Raw genomic sequence first — 23,187 nt, forward strand, 5'->3', positions numbered from 1 at the left:
ACTCTTGGAAGGAACAAAGTTGAGTATGTATACCGCAATCTCCACTGTGAAGCCTCAAAATAAGTCCAGTAAGGAAGCGTAACTCATCATCAAACGAACCATGTCCAACAAGGTTCTATTTCTCCTCTCTACTACAACATTCTGCTGAGGTGTACCCGGTGCTGAGAGTTAGGATTCCATGTTCTATCAAATAGTCTTGGAACTTAGCCTTGAACTCTTTGAACTTTTCAAAGGATTCAGACTTCCATTGCATTAGATAAACATACCCATACCTAGAGTAATTGTCAGTGAAACTGATAAAATACCCATAGCCACCTCAGGCTCGCACATTCATAGGACCATAAAGGTTAGAATGTACTAACTCAAGATGCTCTTTGGCTCGATGACCTTTTCCAGTAAAAGGTCTTTTAGTCATCTTAACCTCAAGGCATGATTCGCACACCGGTAAATAATTTTCGTTTAACTCTTTTAGAAGGTCATTCTTCATCAATCTCTCAATTCTATTGAGATTGATGTGCCCTAATTGAAGGTGCCAAAGTTGGGTATTTTATTTTGGAGAAATTCGTTGACGTTTAGATTGAGTTATGGTAGATTTAAACAACTCTGTGTTATGGAGGGAACTTAAGGCTAACGATCTTAGCACATACAAGTTGTTTTCCAGTTTAGCTGTACAAATTTTAACACCATCTTTATGAATAAACACTTTATCCACATTAAAAGAAAGCGTATGACACTTTACAGAAATAAGGTTCCTTTTAAGTTCAGGAACTATATAAACATCTTTTAAAAATATAAACCTATTCTGTAAAGATAATTGGATGCCTCCCACCACCACAACTAAGACGACGTACCCGATGCCTACTCGCATCGACATCTCACTAGCCTCCAACTGTCGTCAGGATCTAATCCCCTAAAAAGAAGAATAAACATGATTAGTGGCGCCCGAATAAATTATCCAGGTCGAATCATCATTCCCCACTAAACATGTTCTACATAAGTAAATCATATTTACCTTTGTCTACCTTGGCCTTAGCCTTGGCGGCCTTTCTTTCCTTCAGCCAGCAAGGACAATTCCTCTTCCAATGTCCTTGGTTGTAGTGGAAACATTTTCCTTTTTCAACCGGCGGCGGACGCCTTCTTGAGGTGACAGCTGGCAGGTAACAGGTACTTTCCCTTTCCCCTTAACACCTTTCTTCTTCTTCCCCTTTGCAGAGTTAGAAGTAGAAGGTGTAGACTTCGTTCCTGAGGTCGAACCTCGATGGAACGTCCTAGAAGATGAAGCAACATATTCCTCACCTCTTTTCCTCTCCTTACTTTTTAGTAAAGATTGGTATGTCTGCAACTCGTTGATGAGAGTTATAAGGGTACATTCCACTTTGTTAAGAATCACATTACTAACAAACTGGAGGAAGGTCTCCGGCAATGAATGCCGGATTATGCTAACCTGATTGCCTCATCGATTCTAGACCCATTCATCTCTGCCACATTGAAGTGGACCATCATGTTAAGCACATGTTCACGAACAGAGGTGCCTTCCTCCATTTTGGAGTTGAAGATGTATTTCAGAGCCTCGTGCATGAGCTGTTCAGACGGTTGTCCAAATATCACCTGCAGGGAATCCATGATCTCACGCGCTGAGACCATAGGCCCATGCTTCCTGGCAAACGAGTCACTCAGACTGACAAAGATATAGGCTCAGGCCTTCTCATTTGCCCGTGTCCATCGCTCGTATGCTGATAATGGATAGAAATGCACGTTATCATAGTGCTAAGTTCTTAAACAATGTTGGATTGCGTTGATGAAATATGATAAATTGCGTCCATTAAGCATAAAATCTATAATATTGCGGTCGCATGCGTCCAATGCATTAGAACAGTTGATCTTTATATTTTTGTGCAGAATATGCGTTAATGCAATGCAAAGATTGCGATCATAGGAATTCATTGGTCGAGCGCAACTTCACCGCAAGGCTTTGCGGTGATCGTGCTCGCGCACATTCGCCCGAAAAGGATCGTCGCAACTTGGTCAGTGCAACATGGTGGGCACATGAAAGGATAATTAAGAGCGATGGGACAGAAAGCTGATGACAGTCGTATCCAAATTAAGTTGACAGCCGATAATGGTCACAAAGTACATTCAGCTTTATCGGTGACAATTATCCGGCGCATCAGTCAGGAATTAAAGCTGTCCCATTTGAACAACCAGGAGAGAGAAGCCGCCTTTCACCATGGAAGCTCTATAAATACCAAGTGCATTCTTCAGAGAAGGGGTTAAGCAGTCGATTAATTCACCACTTTACGAGTTCATGCTTCTGTCCATAGTTTTCTTTCATTTTAAGGTGGACACGAGGAAGAAAGTGTGCCGGTAGATCGTTCCGGTAAGCTTGGGAGAGCACCGGAAGCTCCAAGACAGAGAGAAGGTCGACGCCTGCGAAAGCGGGAACATCTTTAGTTTAGAATAGAGATTCAGTGTAAAAAGCCTCGATCAACAAGGAATTGCTACCAGGCTCTCTACCTTCACTTTCCATTGTCATTTTGTATTCAACTTATTTATAAGAATGGAATTTCTTTCTCTATATCTGTTCACTTTCTATTGTTCACGCATGAGTAGCTAAATTAGTTGAATGGGTTGAGAAGCAATTAGCTAGCATAACGAGGGAATCTTCATTCTTGCGATTGTCTTGTATATGAATACTTCATTCGTCTATTAGAGATACTCGGGAGGGTAGTCTAAGGACAGGATCTAGATGTGGGAAGGTCAAGTCAGAATCTAGGTTTGGAAGGACCAGATTAGAACGCATAAACGAGAGATGGGAGCTTAGGAATGAGCACTATTTTTTATTAACGCATCACATGTATCTTAGCGATAAGATATGATTGTATGCAGTCACCTTACTTTCATGCATTTTGCATCAAAGCATAGGATAAGAGTAGAGACTTAGGGATAAGCTCTATGGACATTTTGCATTCAACACATGCGTCCTAGACTTAGGAGCATCGCTTTTACATTGGGAAATGACTTGTTGTGCATGGTTGTAGCATGATCACATAGTTTTACGCATTCCCGAGTAATGCTAGCTAAAGATCTTCTTAACCCATTCAATACATACTCATTGCATCTATCAACGCAACTATCTTTCTCAAATCCACCGCCTTTACTTACTTCATTTTCATCAACGCAAATAAACACCAAACACTTATTTATTTACTTGGTTACCACAAATTTTCATAAACATTACCAATGCAACTATTTTCACAAGTTCCTGTGTTCGACCCTAGACTTACCAGGAAACTCAGGGGAATTTACACTTGAACTCCGCTGGGGAAACTTGAGTACACAACGCAATCCATCAATGCAAATCATCCGTATTTACATTCAATAAAATAACGCATCATATTCCTCCCGTACATTTTAAGTGGCATTGGGAGCTAGAATAGGAGGACAGACCTCCGTAAGGGCCAACATCAAATCCTCGAGGATGAGTATCGTCGTGATCATATGTTTCCAACTGGAATAGTTGCCGCAAGTAAGTTTTTCGATGCTAAGTAAAGCGATTGTGGCTGTAGCCATTTTAAAACTTGTTGCTGAAACACGAACAAACTTTTATAAGACTTTGCTCAACCACATTTTAACTAATTAGTTTTAGTAAAACAGTCTCCAAGTACCCTAAGTGATAAGACTTCTAGTTTGCAATGATGCCTCAGCGAGGTAGGATGAAAACTTGTAGAAATACAAGTTATTTATGTTGTTTTATTTAGATTATGCGGCAAAAAGAAGGAAAAGTTGCGTCGATAGTATAAGTGGCTTAGAAATATCAAAATTATAAAGTGTCATGAACACACCCACTAATCCCATTGTGATGGCGAAATGGAATGTCCAAGTCTTTATTTTGATGGAAATCGGTCACAGCATGCGTTAATTGCTCGAGGACAAAATGTACAAGCATCAACACAGCATGCGCCAATCGATCAAGAACGAAGAAAGATTAACGCAATTGCAGCGCATCTAACAATCAATCATGGATTCTAGCAATCAACGCATTTCCACCGTATGCAGTAATAAAAAAAATTACACCGCATGCAGCGTTTGATCGAAGATGTGAAGAGCAACGAATTCGCGGGCGATTCTGACAAGTGTACAGCTTTTCGGTTGTACGATTTTGACAAATTGATCGTGGAGAAGAGGACTTTTCCATTACGCCATGGCAGGAATTATCAGAATTACACAAAGGGACTACCAATACAAGAGCCGAGGTCTATAAATAGCTTCCTTGAATTCATTGCAAAGAAGGCTGGTCTAAAGAGACTTTACAGAGAAAATCCGGGAGAACGACAAGACAAGGTTGAAAGGTGAGTCTCTGAGCAAGAAATTCTTCCAATTCTCGAAGCAGAAGCTCTGTGCAAGAGGTCACTTCGATCTGGAAACCAAGCCTGAGAGGGAAGCTTTCCACTCCATCATCAGCAAGCACAATGTCTCCGATCGGGATCTATGTCAAGACATTGACACTCTTTCCATATTTTTTTCTATTCTTTAATTCATCTACTATGTTCATCTTCTTTAATCTTTCATTCACAAATCATGTACCAAACACTGATCTTTAGATTTAAATACCATTATCGTCATCATTATCATCTCTCTACTCCTTTCCACACATTTATCATCCATTTTCTCCATCATGTGTTCTTAATCCCCTGGGTAAAGGGGAAGGATTAAGCGAGCGAGTTAATCCTTGTTAAGGTAATCGGCCAAGTTTAGCTAAAGCATGTTTTGACGACATCTTCACCTGTGAGAGCAGAAGTGAAGATGTTATTCCGCCTATCGAGAGAAGGTTGGAAGAATGTTTTAACTAAAGCGAGAAGTATTTCCAGAGATGGAAATAACATTACGTTCATTATATTCATCTCTGTTTCACCATAGACATATGGGAACGCGGCCGATCACTAAAAGATGTAATATGCCAAGGGAAAGCAGAACCTTAGTTGCGTTCTTAACAAGATTAATGAACTTGTGATGTCCTTGCCCTCAACTCATTCTTTTTTCTGATTCATTCACAAGACTTGCCACCACATTCATTAGATTCTTTTGTACAACTTCACAGCCAGTCCTCACCCTGTATCATTAGTAGTTTAGACATATATTTTATCAATGCAATTTACTTTAACGTATTTTACGTTTCATCACAATTTACATTTTCTACACAAACCAACAATTATTTATTCTTTATGATAACTGGTTTCATTTACCACATTAGTATCGCATCTAAACAACAACAATTCCCGTATTCGACCTCATGTCAACCTGAGAAACTTGCGTTGGAATTATACTTGGTTTCAGCGCAAAAAAACATGTGACACGCACTACAACATCATATACTACGAAGCATATTATCATCAACACATACTCTTAGAACGTAGTATCACAAAATATCTTTATCGCCAAGCACTTGAGCGCATAGAGCATCATCATATTCACAAGCAACGCATTAGATAAAGATAGAAATACAAAGTTTATTAAAACAAGTTTATGGCGCCGTTGCCGGGGATTGGTTACGATTGGTGTTGAATATTCTTGTGGTATTTTGCAGGACAGATCTCTGTTGTACTGTCTGTTTAACGCGAAAGCAAGCTGACGGTTTATAAGTACTGGGACTGATCCAGAATTCGAAGCCGACCCAGAGATTAAGCGTACCTTTTGCGCGAGAGCACGCCAGAACCGAATTAGGTGAAAAAGATCAAACATGGCTAATAATGAGAGGCCCGAAGGGAATCAAGGGGTGAATCGGCCAGTGCAAGATCCTGTTTTTCTTGTTGCCGACCGCAATATCCCTATGAGAAACAATGCGGCGTTGAATCTTTACGACTTCTTGCCTGGAATTTCAAGACCAATGGTTGAGGAGAATGCACGCTTTGAAATTAAGCTGGTTATGCTTCAAATGATCCAAAATGCGGGGCAGTTTAGAGCTATGCAAGGTGAAGACCCGCACGCCCATTTGACCAACTTCGTCGAGATGTGCAATACTTTCTCCATTCCTGACGTTACTCTAGAAGGAATTATACTGTATCTCTTCCCGTACACACTGAGGGATGAGGCAAATAGGTGGGCTCATTCTTTGGAGCTAAATGAAATTACTACATGGGATCAGTTGGTAGAGCGGTTCATGAAGAAATTCTTCCCGCTAGCCATCAATGCAAGGAGACAGAGGGATGTGTTGAATTTCGAGCAAAAGGAAAAAGAGACTCTCAACACCGCCTGGGTGCGATTTAGAAGGTTGGTAAAGAACTGTCCGCATATCGGGATTCTCGATTGCGTTCTGATGGAGACCTTCTATAATGGCTTGGATCGACCAACGCAAGTTGTTGCTGATGCCTCCGCAGCAAGAGGATTTATGAACAAGATCTACACTGAAGCCGAGATCATCCTGGATCGCATTTCGCGAAACACGGATGACTAGGTAGACGATGAATATGGGGGAAGAGGCCCCAAGAGAAGAAGAACAGAAAATGCCATTGTACTGGCAGATACAATGACAACATTGGCCGCAGTGACCTCTCTCCTCCAGACGATGGCAATCAATCAAGGAACCCTCTCTTAGGGTGTAGCACAACCCAATGCGCTGGCACAAGTGGCAGCAATCAGTTGTGCACAATTCGGAGGGGATCATGCTGCAGAAATGTGCCCATTGAACCTACAAGCAGTGTATGCCATTCAAAATAACCCTTACAACAACACATATAATCCAAATTGGCGGAATCACCCTAACTTCAGTTAGGGCGATAACAATGACTAGGAAGGCCAGAGGAATTCACAGAACAACTCCGGGAATCGAGGAAACCCTCCAGCTTTTCACCAAAATCAGAATCAGAGTCACCAACAGCAATCGCACAACCAACCTTCCACATCAAACACCTCTACATATTCATCATCCTTGGAAGCCCTGCTGAAGCAATACATCGAGAAAAATGATGCAGTCATGCAGTCACAGACATCTTCGTAAAGGAATTTGGAGGTCCAAGTAGGGCAACTGGTAGCCGAGCTTCACAATAGAACACCAGGAACGCTGCCAAGTAATTCAGAATCCCCTGGATCTCATGGGAAGGGACAATGTCAGTGACATTGTCCAGGCATGTATGACCGCCTGTTGGGATGCAGATTGCGGTAACACTTGAAGAACTTTTTCTCAATCGGCATCCCTAACATCTATCTTTATCACTTTCTCTATCGCTTTCCTCTACTGCTTTCCTTATTGCTTTATTTACTGCTTTCTTGAATTAGTCTTTACTACTTTTTTAATTTACTTCTACTTCAATTCAAGTTGCGTTAATTTCAAGCTTTGTTCAATTTATTTACATTCCTGTCTTAGCATTGCGTTGAACCTAATTGTTGTGAATGAATTAGTAAAAAGAAAAGGAACACCGCAATATCTTGTCAACTTGGTCTTTGGGGATAAACGTTGCGTTTTTTATGAAACATGAAAATATAAAAATAAAAAAAATAAAAAAAACTTTAATAAACATCCGGTATGCATTACGATGACGGATGTATCTTGCGCTGATAAATACACTTTGTGCCCGTCTTCCACAAATGTATTGCGTTGAGGAGTGTGTTGCGCGCGTGTGTACACTGCGCCCGTCCTCGGCAAAAACGCACTATGTCAAGGTAGTGTTGTGCTGGTAGAAATACCTTGTGGCCGTCCTCCAGAAATGCACTGAGTTGAGGGGTGTGTTGCGCTAATGCATACGTTGTGCCCGTCCTCCACATATGCATTTACGGTAACGGATGCATTGCGTTAATAATTAACATTACGCCCATCCGAATAAAATAAAAAGATAAAATCTTCGCAGAGAGAGCAATCAAATCGTTTAAGCTTCAAAGGGAATTATGACTTAGCAGACGAAAGGACGTCTTTTCTGCTAATTCATAAATGAGAGGAGCGCAGCGGCAGGTTTTTTTAGAATCTCGAAGCCTGCCACGCAGAGATTGCGTTGGGCCCATTAAAGACCAACCTATAAATCTCACCCCCCCCCCCCCCCCCCCCTTCCACCAAGGAGCTTATTTGAATCTCTCGTGAAAGAAAACCCTAAGAATTTTCTCTGCATACAAAACCTTCTGATTACCTTCCTCATACCAAAATTTTCCTAACCTTTCATTCTAAAACCATGGCCGAACAATCTTCACACTCATCTTCCCTACCATCATCGCCTTCCCAAGCCCCCGTCATCGCACAGGAGGCGACATTCCTCGCTGCTAGCTGCCGCCTCGCCATCCTACCCAAACCTGCCCAAAGATTCGCAGGGAAACCTTGACGAAAACCCTTTGTAGCCAAACCACTCACCATCGAGAAGGGCCGAGCATGGAGAGTGCCCCAGCCACCACACCTGAGGTGGCACTCCCAGTACCTTCATCAGAAAGTGAACTGAAGAGAAGAGACGACAAGGACGTATTTGGGAGCATTTTAAGCAATATGGAGAGAGAGGGGGGGCTACCAGAAGCTGGAGTTGTAAATCAGCCCCTGCCTTTGGGGGAAGAAATGGCAGAAGCTTCGCGAAGAAGGGCCCTGGCCGTTGCGGATCCTAAGGAGACTGTTCCAACATACTCCAATGAGGGACCTATCAAGGCCGTTTTGGAGGAGGTATGAGTGAAGAAGCAGCCGGAGACGACCAAAGGGAAGAAGAAGAGAAAAAGCAAAGAAAAATAGGTAGAAGGAGATGAAGTTGCCCGGCCGAAGAAGGAAAAGAAAGAGAAGAAGACGAGTAAGAAGAGACAGCACAGGCGAGAAGAGAAACGCCTAAAGAAGGAAGAGAAGAGGAAGAGGGCAGAAAGCCCAGATTTCGATGGATAATCAACCACTGCAAGGATAGAAGAGGGGGTGTATACGCAAGCCCAAGCATCAGCGCAACCTCAAGTCTCATCAACCCATATAAGAATGGTTGCGACTAAAGATAGAGAAGATCCAGACATTACCCCTCTGATGCGGCGTCGCAAGGAGAATGCGCCGCAAAGATCAAAAAGTGACCCATTATTTTTGCAATGCGTAGCAGAAGAAAAGAAGAGAAGGAAAAGAGAATAAGAGGAGAAACAAGAAAAGATGTCACGAGCGCGCCAAATCATCGCATCAGGCGATTTGGAAAGAAAACTGCACGATGAGGACGTGCGTCGTGACAACGCAGGGGAAGAAAAAGAAGAAAGAAGAAAGCTCGAGGATGAGCAACGCATATTGCTTGCCTCGGAGCAGTTTGAGAGAGAGATGAGAGAAGAAGAAGAAGAAGAAAAGAAGAAGAAGGATGAGAAGGAAAAGCGACGCAAAGCCAATGTGCAGTGCATTAGAGAAAACAAGAGAAAAGAAGTGGCGGAATGGAAAAGGGAACAAGAAGAGCAACGCAAGGAAAGGGAACGCAAACAAAGACAAAAGTCCCGCCTTGCGTCTGCTCAAGATAAGGGCAAAGCTAAAGTCGAGAGTAGTGAACTTGCATCGACCAGGAGGCGCCCATCAACAAAGAAAGAAAATGATGATATGATGATGGAGATGGGATTCTTCCCTGCGTCGACGCCACTACCAGATCTGATTACGAGTGTTGTGTTGGAGCATGGGTGGGAAACCTTCTGCCAATGGAGCATGGGTGGGAAACCTTCTGCCAACGCCCATCCATCATTATTCCTGCGGTAGAGAGGGCCTTTTATCATGGCCAACGCCATGACACCGAAGATGCGGTGGTCATAGAAGGAAGGGTAGTGCCATTCAGCACAAGGGACATCAATGAGCTATACAAGTTGAAGAACATCTCGAAAGCACTAGGTAATAAGATAATTGATGATCCTGATGAAGTACACATGGAGGATGCGCTTAAAGTTTTAATGCAACCGGGCACTCGATAGTCGGTATCTTTAATAGGCATTAAGACCCTTGCCTCCAACAAGCTGCTCCCACAGACACGACCTTGGGTATACTTGGTGAAACGACGACTCATCCCAACATCGCATGATAAAACAATTTCAAGGGATCGAGTGATGGCCGCATATTGTATCATGCGAGGCATTCCGATTGATGTAGGACAGTTAATTGCAAAGTAGATTCGAGGCTTTGTTGGCCGTGTGAGAGGCCAATACTTCTTTCCGTGGACGATTTCAAGCCTGTGCCTCTCTGTGGGCATAGGCATTGACGAAGAGCCCATGCCTGAAGTCCACGACCTCATCCATACGAAGATTCTGAGAATGTGAGCTTCCACCCAAACGGCCCCTCATAGATCTAAATCCGCCGCAGCAACCCAAGCCAAAGAAGCAGTGCAAAAATGATAAAGGGAAGAAAAAATTCCAAGATCAATCACCGTAAGAGCAAACCAAATACCCTTGGACCCCTTACCTTTAATCATTCGCTCGCCTAGCCCTCCAATTAAGCCCATTTCCCCTCTTCCAGAACACTTAACCAATCTCCTTCTTGCTCCTGATTCAACCACCGCTTCCCCAGCAGCATCTCCCCACCATCCATCTCCACCTCACTTTTCACCTCCATCGCCGCATGTTGACGACCCACACGGTTTGGGAGCGGGCTCTTCCCCTCAACCTCAAACCGATGCTGGTGAGATATCGATGGCATAACCAACCATTGCAACCCTTGCTGCTGACTTAGCAGAAATACGGTCCCTCTTCTCTCATCAACTTAACTTCTTCAGCCAAGTAATAACAGAGTTGCAGGAGAGCAACGCAGAGTTGCAACATAGTAATATAATGGTGCGGCAGGCGATAATTAATATTCAACGCAATATCCTCACCATCCGCCTAAACCAAAGACAGATGGCAGAGCGCAACCATGAGTACTTTAATTTTCTAACAGCATATTTACATAGTCCCATGGTGCCTCCCCATCTGCAGCAGCCTCTGCAGTTTCAGGAAGCGCCTCAACGAGCTCCTCCGCAACATCCTCCTCAAGATCCCCTGCCACAACTCTAAATTTGGGGGTGTGCCACCTTCTCCACAATTCTGCAATTTTTCGTTGCGGCCATTCATTCATTCATTATTATTATTTTATATATATATATATAGAAGCTATACCTTGAATTCTTTTGTACATGCTAAAATTTTGTGTTGCGATGATTGTAATTCTTTGTATACTTAGTCAAATTTTATACAACAGACTAATTATTCTTTCCATATGCATTAGCCTTTTTTATTTTATCATCTTTTGTCAATTATTGCGGTAATTCTTGTCTTTTATTTTGCGTTGTTAATTGCGCTGTCATGATGAGTAGTATGCATACCCTTAGCAATATTTCTTTATACATTGCATTTTCTAACTAACACTTAGACAATTTATTGCAATAGCTCTTCTTTACTTTTGCTATTTCAAGAGTCTGCTCAAACCTTCTTTTCAAAATTTTGACTAAGTGTTTTGTCTTTTCTGTCCAAAACAATGCAATGAAGACCTTGCGTATCTCTAAATTTGAGGATGGGGAAGGTCTGAGCAGATGCGATCAAGCGGATGCAACAATATCAGGCAAATGCATTCATTACTATCATAAAAAAATCATAAAAACTTCAATGTCAGCGCAAAGGAAAATCCCAACCTGATAAGACTTAAGTCGTGAAAGGAACCTGCTCGTAGTTGGATGTTCACGTGACACCTATGGGAGTAAGTCGAAACAAAGGTAGATTTCCAGGATCGACGCAATATGAAAAAAAAAAAAAAAAAAAAAAGAGAAAATAAGGATAAAAGAAACAACTCCTCTTACCAGCAAAAGTAAAACTTGGCTAAGGATCAAGAGTTGAAGTTGAGATTGGTACACAACCGAAGTTGGATGCTCGCATGACACTCGTGGGAGCAAGCCAAAATAAAGGGTGTAACCATGATCAACATTCTCTAATAAGATGACATAAACCAGGCCATCGCATAAGGACGCACTTCGTTGGTTTTGCAAGAAGAGTTAAAACATTCTTCTCGAAACTAGAAGAGAACTTTGGGTAGAGGTTTGTTGTAGATAAGAATAAAGTAGAGCATGTGATCAAATGTTAAAGGATAGAAGGAACTTGTGGTGTTGAGTAATTTTGCAGAGGTGGAGCATTCGGAGTAGCCGATCGACGCAAAGTTAAGATGGGAGTTGAGTGGAATTGCCTTAGTCGAAGATATGCTTGAGGAAAAGCATATATCTAAATTTGGGTGTGATAACTTGTAGAAATACAAGTTATTTATGCTGTTTTATTTAGATTATGCGGCAAAAAGAAGGAAAAGTTGCGTCGATAGTATAAGAATTGGCTTAGAAATGCGAAAATTATAAAGTGTCGTGAACACACCCACTAACCCCATTGCAATGGAAATGGAATGTCCAAGTCTTTGTTTTGCAGAAAATAGGTCAACGTATGCGTTAATTGCTCAAGGACAAAATGTACAACTCATATACACAACATGCGCCAATCGATCCAGAACGAAGAAAGATCAACGTAATTGCAGCGCATGCGACGATCGATCATGGATTCTAGCGACCAACGCATTTCCACCGCATGCGGTAATCAAAACAACTATATCGCATGCGGCGATCGATCGAAGATGTGAAGAGCAACGCATTCGCGGGCGATTCTGACAAGTGTACAGCTTTTCAGTTGTACGATTCTGACAAATTGATCGTGGAGCAGAGAGGATTTTTCCATTACGCCATCGCAGGAATTATATGAATTACACAGTGGGACCACCAATACAAGAGTCGAGGTCTATAAATAGCTTCCTTGAATTCATTGCAAAGAAGGCTGGTCTAAAGAGATTTTACAGAGAAAATCTGGGAGAACGACGAGACAAGGCTGAAAGATGAGTCTCTGAGCAAGAAATTCTTCCCATTCCCGAAGCAGAAGCTCTATGCAAGAGGTCACTTCGATCTGGAAAGCAAGCCTGAGAGGGAAGCTTTCCACTCCATCTCATCCACACGCCGGTAAGCACAACGTCTCCGATCAGGATCTGTGTCAAGACATTGACACTCTTTCCGTATTTGTTTCTATTCTTTAATTCATCTACTATGTTCATCTTCTTTAATCTTTCATTCACAAATCATGTACCAAACGTTGATCTTTAGATTTAAATACCATTATCGTCATCATTATCATCCCTCTACTCCTTTCCACATATTTATCATCCATTTTCTCCATCATGTGTTCTTAATCCCCTGGGTAAAGGGGAAGGATTAAGCGAGTGAGTTAATCCTTGTTAAGGTAATCGGCCAAGTTTAGCTAAAGCATGCTCTACGACATTTTCACCTGTGAGAGTAGAAGTGAAGATGTTATTCCGTCTATCGAGAGAAGGTTGGAAGAATGCGTTAACTAAAGTGAGAAGTATTTCGAGAGATGGAAACAACCTTACGTTCGTTACGTTCATCTCTGTTTCACCATAGACATATGGGAACCCGGCCGATCACTGAAAGGTGTAATACGCCAAGGGAAAGCGGAACCTTAGTTGCGTCCTTAACAAGATTAATGAACTTGCGATGTCCTTGCCCTCAACTCATTCTTTTTCTGATTCATTCACAAGATTTGCCACCACATTCATTAGATCCTTTTGTACAACTTCACAGCCAGTCCTCACCCTGTATCATTAGAAGTTTAGACATATATTTTATCAACGTAATTTACTTTAACGCATTTTTACATTTCATCGCAATTTACATTTTCTGCACAAACCCATAATTTTTTATTCTTTATGATAACCGGTCGCATTTACCACATTAGTATTGCATCTAAACAACAACAATCCCCGTGTTCGACCTCAGGTCAACCTGAGAAACTTGCGTTGGAATTATACTTGGTTCCAGCACGAGAAAGCTTGTGACACACACTACATCATTGCATACTACGAAGTATATTATCATCAACGCATACTCTTAGAACGTAGTATCGCAAAATATCTTTATCGCAAAGCACTTGAGTGCATAGAGCATCATCATATTCAAAAGCAGATGGAAATACAAAGTTTATTAAAACACAGGACAAACGTCATCGGCGGGGTGATCAGATGTCCCTTCACTGGGATGAGACATTTTCAACCATCAGGCAGAACCAACTCTTGGAACTGAACCTAACAGCAACCATTTATTTGGTCCAAAAATGTTAACCCTTACCAATTCCGCGTACCTCGTTTTTAGTGCCAGAGTCTCGCCCTAATGAGCCCACTATAGGGAATAAGCAAATTAAGACAAGAGACTAAGTAACCTTATTCTCTTGCAGAAGATCAAATAAAGAAACGTGCAAAACTGCCATCCTATAGGGGGACACTCCCAGAGTGTCTCGAGGCGATGCACATAAACTTTATTCAATCCAACGAGAGAGACCATGATATATGTTGTCGCACTTCCCACTCCCACTTACTATGAACACTCTCTCCATCCACTTTGATATTGACCTATCCAAACACCATCCTTTAGGGGGACACTCCCAAGGTGCCACGAGGCTGGGGGTAGATCTCACGGTATGGACAAGGGAGAAACGTGAAAGGTTTAAATGATGCATCATATGCCCCAAGTACCTCCCGTTGAATGTTCTACCTAGGGGTTCATTAACCTAGACAATTCGGCTTCTAATTTTAGTCTAAGTCATCTTTTAAGTCTGCTCGTAAACAACTTTTGTCTATGAAATAGAACAAGTTCAAGTAGTCACATTTAAACACTCTAATGGACTATCCTTAACTTGCATGCATGCATCAAATCTATCTAATTCACCTTTCCAGGTAGGTTCCCAGATAGGGGTGTTACGTTTCCGTCAACTTAAATATCCAGCCTAAACAGAACCCGCCTTAGACAAAAGATCCCTTATAGATAGATTTGCTACACTTTAACCTTTTATTAGTCAATTTAATCCTATTAAAGTGATTAAAAGATTAAAGCCTAAGGGTTGCTAATCATATTAAAACTGTGATCTCAGGTCTATGTCATCCAAGTTTTAAACATTTTAAAACCATGAATTAAACCTAAGTAAACATGCATGTTTTTCTTGTAGCTTTTAGTTCTAATTTCTCTTTAACCTTTAAAACGAAACAACTAAAACACATTGCCACACAACAAGGTATTTATAACGCTTATAAAGTAACCTATGTGTCATGCTTCATGCAATATCCGATCATTACTATACATAACTTTTATATACAATTAATAACTAACCAAACATACTTTCCATACACCCTTATACTATAACAATTATAATATAAAGATGATGCATGTTAATGCTTTTATGCATGCATAAATATAACTCCTATATTATATGATGCATAAGCATGCTCTTACATAATTTAAATCATGCTTCTTTAAATCATAACATTTATAATAAAGAGATGATGCATGACCAATGCATAACTTAAGGTGGTTTTTTTCTACATGTGCATACCATATGACATATAAAATAAACATACATCGCATGTATAAAACCACAGATTAATGGACCGGGATGAACCAACAAAAAATCAGAATGAAAAATTCTATCTATTACATTTTTCCACAGAGCAAACCGGTTCACAGGCGAACCGCATCTTGAACCACTGGGTGAAGCTCCCATCATTTAGTAAATGCCTCTAGGTAAACGATTGTTTAGCACACATTAGACGATAGCGCAAATGCTACACGATCGCTTAGACAACAACGAGCTTGCGAAGCTTGATCGTCTAGATGATCACATAACACACGAAAGGTAAACGATTTACCATGCATTTTACTCCGCAATCATATAGTCGATGACTAAGCAATGAGGCTTACTGAGCTATACGATCGTCTAGTGCGCGCATGCGTTAAACAACACCAGAGCATCCGATACTCAGCGATCGTCTACCCCATCGTCTAAACGACCCGACCAACGCTTGGTCGTCTTTTTCCTCAAAGAACAGTGACCCTTGCTCCGAACTTCTTCACGAACGACTCAAAACTCAAACTAAATTTGAAATTATAGACTCGATAGCAATTAATTATGCCAAAAAACACAGGGGCCTTTACAATTAACTAGAATGTAAAATAGTTTAACAAACTGAGGTTTCATCCCAGAAAACTCCATTAATCCACAAATGAATTAACAATTAAAATAGAGAGTAAACATGTTTTCACCCACCAAGAATTTAAATGCAATTCTTTACAGCAATGAATTTGGAATATCAGAAACCTGGCTCTAATACCAATTGAGGGAATTCTTATACAAGAGTACCTATGAGCTGAAGCGGATCTTTCCAATTCATTGTGACAGAATTTCCACATATACATTCAGACATACAAATATGCATTAACAGCACTAAATTACTGGCATGCTTAAGGATGAATAAACAAGAGACCGAGAGAACATACCAGTTGAAGACTTTCTTCACTTGAAATCTCACTCTCTCCACAAACGAACTACTCTCGCTGGAACATCAGGCAATCGTTCAGCAACTCTCCCGTCGTCTACCACAACCGGTTTCGCACGAACACCAGAAAATGGGGACGACACCACCACTCGGAGCCCTCAGTATTCTGGGAGTGAGAATCCAAAGGATTGGCTTTGTTCGAATTTGGTAGAGGTGAGGAGGAAAAACTATCGTGTACAAAAGATCAAGCAAGTGGGAGAAGTAAAAGACTATCGTATAGTCGGGGTGTTTGATCGTTTAGTCGAGTTACACGATCGTGTAGGAAAAGCAAAGCGATCGTCTATGTGATCATTTAGTTAGGCTCGGGCGCTAAGCGATCGTCTAGGAAATGATAAACGATCGTTTAGAGAATGTACATGCAAGTGTGCAATCGTTTAGTAAACGTGATGCACTATCGTATAGGCTCTCAAGTACTATGTGATCGAATGCTAATCACACCGTGAGCAATTATGCGTATATCTTGTAAAATGAAAATTATTTTCATTTTATTCTTCAGTTATGAACACCGAATTGAACTTCCCACTAACGTATGATTTGGGAGAAAACGGTGGACAATTATCTCATAACTATCCAATTAATAAAATAATAGATATAATCATATTATATTCATAACCTATAGTTTGATATCATATATTAATCATAGTGCTTTCTCCTCTACTTGATATAAATCATATTTATATCCAATTTTCTCTAGATTAATATATCTTATACATTTAGTTAATCATATCATATATAATTAACCAGTTCAATTATATCATATATAATCGAACTCTCTCTTGTCAATTTAAACATTTCAAACTGACCCAAAAACTTATTCTCAACTTTTATCCAAGTTTCCAAGAGAACCTTATGGACCTATGGCTCGAAGCTCCAACAATACGTGAATAGCTGACTAAACTTTTTAACCACAAGATCTACCATCCGTTAACTGCTAGGCATTCCACTAAAGACCGACAGTTGAACTCTTCTTATCAATAATCCTTCACAGATGCTCGTAAGTATAACTAGGCCAATTTACCATTTTGCCCCTATAGTTACATCTCACTCCTTAAGTACCACCGATCCCTCTAATGAACAATACAACATAGTCCAACTATGTGTCAACACCTCTCGGGCCATGAGAAAGTATGTGGCGCCACATCATTCAAGCCCCGGGATCAGCCCTTAAGGGAGCTATCTATCTACTTACCCCTACTTTGGGGAAGAAGTGAATTCCACCTTGTGTAGCTAAGTTCCCAGCTCTTAAATCAGACGAATCCTCAAAATGGTAGGTTTGAGTCGGCAACCTGGCCACTCGCACCCATGTAAATCAAAGGACTGCCCTCAATGGCAGGAGTTCCGAACTCACTCAAGATTGAGGTCATGTTATCTATGGTTATCCTAGTGAAGTGAATCTGTCATGAACGGCGTTATATAACGAGATGTTAACACTTCATGGTCAGGTCTTATACAAACTCTTTGTATAGGATGCCCCCACTCTTATGTCTCCTACACAAATGATCAGATCAGACCATGTGACAAATCACAATACTTGTAACTATTCTATAAAGCGGACCACATTCGTAGCATTACCAGGATAAGGTTTCCCTCCTATATCCATATACTATAGACCAGACAACCAGGGATTTTAGTTTATTGGTTTGTGGTAAAGCAAATAAAACATCCAATATGAGCAAAATCAAGAAGTGAAGTAAATATCATATATTATATATCACATGCGTTTGTACAAACTGTTTACAAACTATAGGACACGAGACTTTAGGCATCATCCACAACAGGGACGGGGCGTGGGGGAGGGGTCCTTCATCCCCAACCCCGTGGGAAAAATTCACCTCCATCCCTATCGGGGAAACGGGGTCCCCGCGGGAATCTATTCCCTGTTTTTCCACGGTGATTCCCCTATTGACATTTTTTTTAATTTGAGTGATTTTATTTAAAATTTGACTAGTAAAAAAATATTTAATAGACTAATCTATGAAATAAACACAATTTAGAAGCTCACAAATCCATTAAATAAGTTTACAACTTAAATTAAATAAAGTTTGAATAAAAGTTGGAGGTCAATTAGAGGTAAATGTCTTATACAATTACAAATTCAACAACCACAATCATAAATTACTCGTCTTTCTCTCTTCACCGATGACTTTACAATCAAAATTTTCTCTTTTCTTGCCATCATTCCATCTTTAGTTGTGAGTATTATTCCTACATTTAAAATATAATTAACAAACAATGTCACCAAAAAAAAAAAAAAAAACTAGACAACAAGCTTTAAAAAGTGTCATAGAAAAATAATGTTAATCCTTGAGTATACCTATCTTCATCAGAATCATCTGCATTTTCTAAAATAGTTGCTAAATGTTTAATCATTTCTTTTTCCGTGCTAGTACCTTATATTGTCACATATTTATAATAAAAGAAAATATTTATTAATATATTAAGTGCTAAAAAGAGGTAAAACAAAATAAACAAACTAACATCCCTGTCAAAACTTTAGTTGCAATCCAATTTTGAGCGCACATCAAAGTCTCTATTGTCTTCGGATGAAGTTTGTTATGATGTAGACTTACAATCCTATCACAGGTACTAAAAGCAGTCTTTGATGCAACACTAGATAACAGGATGGGTAATATGGCTCACATATCTCTTTTGCTAATACCCAATCTTGATCCAAGAGCAAACATTTGTATTTTGGTTCTCGTTATTTTAATCGATAAAAAATAGCTTTGTATTTCAATGCAATGGCTAACATAAAATATGTAGAATCCCACTTAGTACAAAAATCAAGACTCAACATCTGACCATCATAAACATTCAATTGACGAGAAGTTTCCTCAAAGTTCTCCTTTTTCTTTTCTTTTTTTTTTTGTGGATGCACCAAAAAACACACATTACTACGAACTCTTACAATCCCATCTCCTATCACCGCCAACCGATCTTTCACAATTAAGTTCAGAATATGAGCACAACATCACATATGAAATAAACTCCCATCCAATATTAAGTTTCCACACAAACTATCAACAAGCATATTAACCATAGAGTCATTTGTACTACAACTATCTACTGTTACAAATGACAATTTTCGATCAATATTCTAGTCTAATAGACATTCCATTATTTCTTCATGAAGCGTCTTAGAAGTGTGTGGAGAAGGAACATATATAAACCTGATCATTTTGTTTTGCAAAATCCAACTATCATCAACAACATATGCAGTGACAGCCATATAACCTTTTGTTTGGTGGTTGGAAGTCCACATGTCCATTGTAAGGGCAATTTTTCCTTTGATCTCATTCAACATTATCATGGTTTTAAACTTCTCAATCTCGTAAATTTTCAAAATCTCCTTCTTTATTGTGTTTCTTGACACCATCTTAAATAACGGTTGGATGACATTACAAAATTCCATAAAACCTTCATGCTCAACTATTGAGAGAGTATATTCATGTTTTATTATCATCATAGCTAATGTTTTTTTTGCAGCTTCCTGATCAAAGTTATATAAACCCAATGTATTGTTTTTCTCTCTGTTAGGATTCAATAGTGATTGTCGTATGTCCTTTTGTCCTTTATATGGGCATATCTTGATATGGTCATGCAAATATTTGGTTCCATTTTTACCTTCACCCCTAATTTTCATTTGCAATTATTACAAACCACCTTGTCTTCTCCATTTATTTTTTGCTTCTTAAAATGGTTCTAAACAACCGATGTCAATCTCCTTTTTAAAGATCCCTTCCCAATATCCTCACCAAGAATAACACAATTATCAACATTCAAATTATCATCATTTGAGGAGCATGAAGTTAAATTTGGGGTTGAATTTTGGGTTGAATTTAGGGTTGGATCTGGGATTGGACTTGGAATTGGACTTGAAATTAGACTTGGAGAATCTTTATTTGTAGAAGGTGATGAAGACATTGTTTTCAACCTATCAAAGATTTAATTTTAAAACCCTCTTTAGACTTAGACTTAATTTTCAAACAATAAAAGCAAAAAACACAAATGACAAACATAATTCTATTTTTTTAAAATATATGCTTGTGAATAATACCTTCTAGCATTCAAACAATAATTTTAAAATAAATCTTAACATACACAAAGATTCAAAGAGTTCAACTTTAAAATAAATTCCAATAGTAAAACACAATAATTTCAACATTAAATAACAATAATTTCTGTTATTACCATTTTTCAGTATAAATTTGGTAAACATATTCATATATATTCTTTACATGAAATTGTTATTATTATTAACAAATTTTGATAAAATTTAACTTTGAGGGATTAAATTTAAGATTTATTAAAAATATAAGAACTCAATTTGAACATTTAAAAATATATGCACTAAAATTAAACAAACCCCAAACTGAATTATAAGAACCAAAATGATATTTTAAAAGGTTTCAATAAATGACTCCTAAAAATCATGATTTACCGAGTTACTGTGGAGACTGGACTGGAGAGCGGTAAACAGTATGATAGGTAGCAGTGAACGGTGACGAACGGTGACCTCGGGGGATACAAGACGCTGATTATCGGTGTTGATAAATCTTGACCATGACTTATGGCTATGCCTGCAATATAAATCATGGGAACAGGAAGACAAGTTTAATACAACGAAAGATAACAGATGAATGAACAAAAAACATATTCATGAAGAGTTTAGGAAAAGATTTGGTTTATTGTCAAGAAAACATGCATTTTTTTTATCACTTTCCCAATTACTGTAAAGGGCTTTCTTTTTTCTATTTCATCCGTATTATGCAATTTAGGAGTTATGGAATCATATGAAGGTGTTAAATAATAACATAAAATTGAAGTTGAATTGGCCAGCAACATATAATTAAAGGAACACCTGGAACTTCATGTTAAACAGTAACATATAATGAAGAGCAGAGGGTTCCAGGTGCTCTGCAAGAAACCATTGAGTAAGTTTGAATTGAAATTTGTGTAAATTTCACCCCCTCCCCGCATACATGAGCTGATTTGTGCTATTCGGATCATAGTCATGAACCATTTTTCGTAGTCTGATATGACATAAAGAACAATTCTAGTTTACTTATAAAGATTCTAGTTTACTTATAAAGGCGTATTTTAATTTATTAGGATTTATTTTGCTTTTAGTTGGAAAGTTTAAGAAAATTTTATCAGAATTTCAAAATAATTGGAAGCTGTTTAACGTTTGTAATCTATATGTTCATAATTGAGTAGGAAATGGAAGTTAAAATAACCAATCAATAATGAAAAAGATGGACAAGTACCTTAGCAATTTTGACAAGCTGGTGATGAACGGTGGGTGACGAACGTCGACGGCTTGATGTTGAGCGATGACGAACGAACGTTGAACATTGAACGCGAAGGGACTTGGCGTGGAACTCGGCCGGACTTGGCTTGGGAGGCGAGCACAAAGCACGAGCAGAATAGGGGCAGTGGTAGCCGGCAGGGAGCTTCTTCAGATGAAGATGGAGGCTGCTGCCATTCGATTGGAGACTTGAAGACTTAGTTGGAATGAGAATGGAATGGATAAAATAATGATAGTTTAGGGCTTTTTTAGATTTTAGGTTTGAGCTTGGCTTGGGAGTTGGGCTTTGAGTTTGGATAATTAATCTTTGGGCTGCAATACATTAATATAAATCAATTATATCATATATTATAAATATTTATTTTAAAAAATATAAATATATCAAACCGGGATCGAGTTTTAATCGGGATCGGGGTCGGGGTCGGGGCGGGGATACCTTCCCCGTCCCTGGACGGGGACCCGAAAATATTCCTCAGTTTGACCCCGCTCTTGGTCAAACCGGAGAATCCCTGACTCAAACGGATCGAGGCCTGCGGGGACCCACCCCACGAGTTTTTTTTTTGTCAACCCTAGTTAAGAATATCCTCAAGTATCTATGGAGAACGAGGGACTACATGCTCGTGTGTGGTTCTAAGGATTTGATCCATACAGGATACACAGACTCTGATTTCCAGACTGATAAGGATTCTAGGGAATCCACATCAGGATCAGTATTCACTCTTAACTAAGGGGCAGTAGTCTGGAGGAGCACCAAGCAGTGGTGTATTACTAACTCCACTATGGAGACTGAGTACGTAGATCTTGTGAAGCTGTGTGACTCAGGAAGCTCCTGATGGATCTGGAAATGCTTCCAGACATGTCTAAGCTCATCACCCTTTATTGTGATAATCGTGGTATTGTGGCTAATTTTCGAGAGCCTAGGAGTCACAAGCGTGAGAAGCACATAGAGCAGAAATACCATATCATTTGGAAGATTGTGCATCAAGGGGACATGATCATCACACATATAGCTTTGACGCACATCTTTGCTAATTCATATACAAAAGCCCTCATGGCTAATGTGTTTCAAGGTCACTTGCAGAGTATAGGTCTACGGGATATGCCACATCTAGTCTAGGGCAAGTAGAAGATTTTGTATGGTATACTTATTATATGTATATCTAATTATTATTTAAATTAAATTTATTTTAATTTAAATTTAAATTTTCAAAATTAAAGGGAGGAAGTTACAACTCCCTCCTCTTTATTTTCTCTCAGAAAAACGTGTGTGGGATGTATGATTTTGTAAATTATGGGATATCTTCTTTTTCCTTTGGCCACAGACTCGGAGAATGTCTTTGAATGTGCTGCAAGATGTCCCTGTAAGATTACCTCTCTTCCTCTCTTAATTACTATTCTCCCTCTCCCAAAATACATAGAGCCCACTCCTCCTATAATTTTCATCCCTTACAGAGAATACAGATGATTACCTCTTGGTGGTATCCCTTTGGTTTGCTGTATTTTCTGGATGATCCTGCTTCCGCTGCGGACT

The 23,187-nt window shown here is 39.6% G+C and overlaps 1 long non-coding RNA gene across 1 annotated transcript; it reads right to left on the bottom strand.

Moving 5' to 3' along the window:
* Positions 1–18,337: 18,337 nt before the first annotated feature.
* On the bottom strand, positions 18,338–21,934 carry LOC120091827 (uncharacterized). The gene is made up of 3 exons (XR_005485844.2): positions 21,616–21,934; positions 20,790–20,928; positions 18,338–18,553 (listed from the first exon to the last, which is right to left on the bottom strand). It is a non-coding gene; the product is annotated as an uncharacterized LOC120091827 (long non-coding RNA).
* Positions 21,935–23,187: the final 1,253 nt, after the last annotated feature.

Source organism: Benincasa hispida, chromosome 11 (genome assembly GCF_027475165.1).
Source record: "Benincasa hispida cultivar pf3 chromosome 11, pf3_genome.v1.1, whole genome shotgun sequence".
NCBI classification, from domain to species: domain Eukaryota; kingdom Viridiplantae; phylum Streptophyta; class Magnoliopsida; order Cucurbitales; family Cucurbitaceae; genus Benincasa; species Benincasa hispida.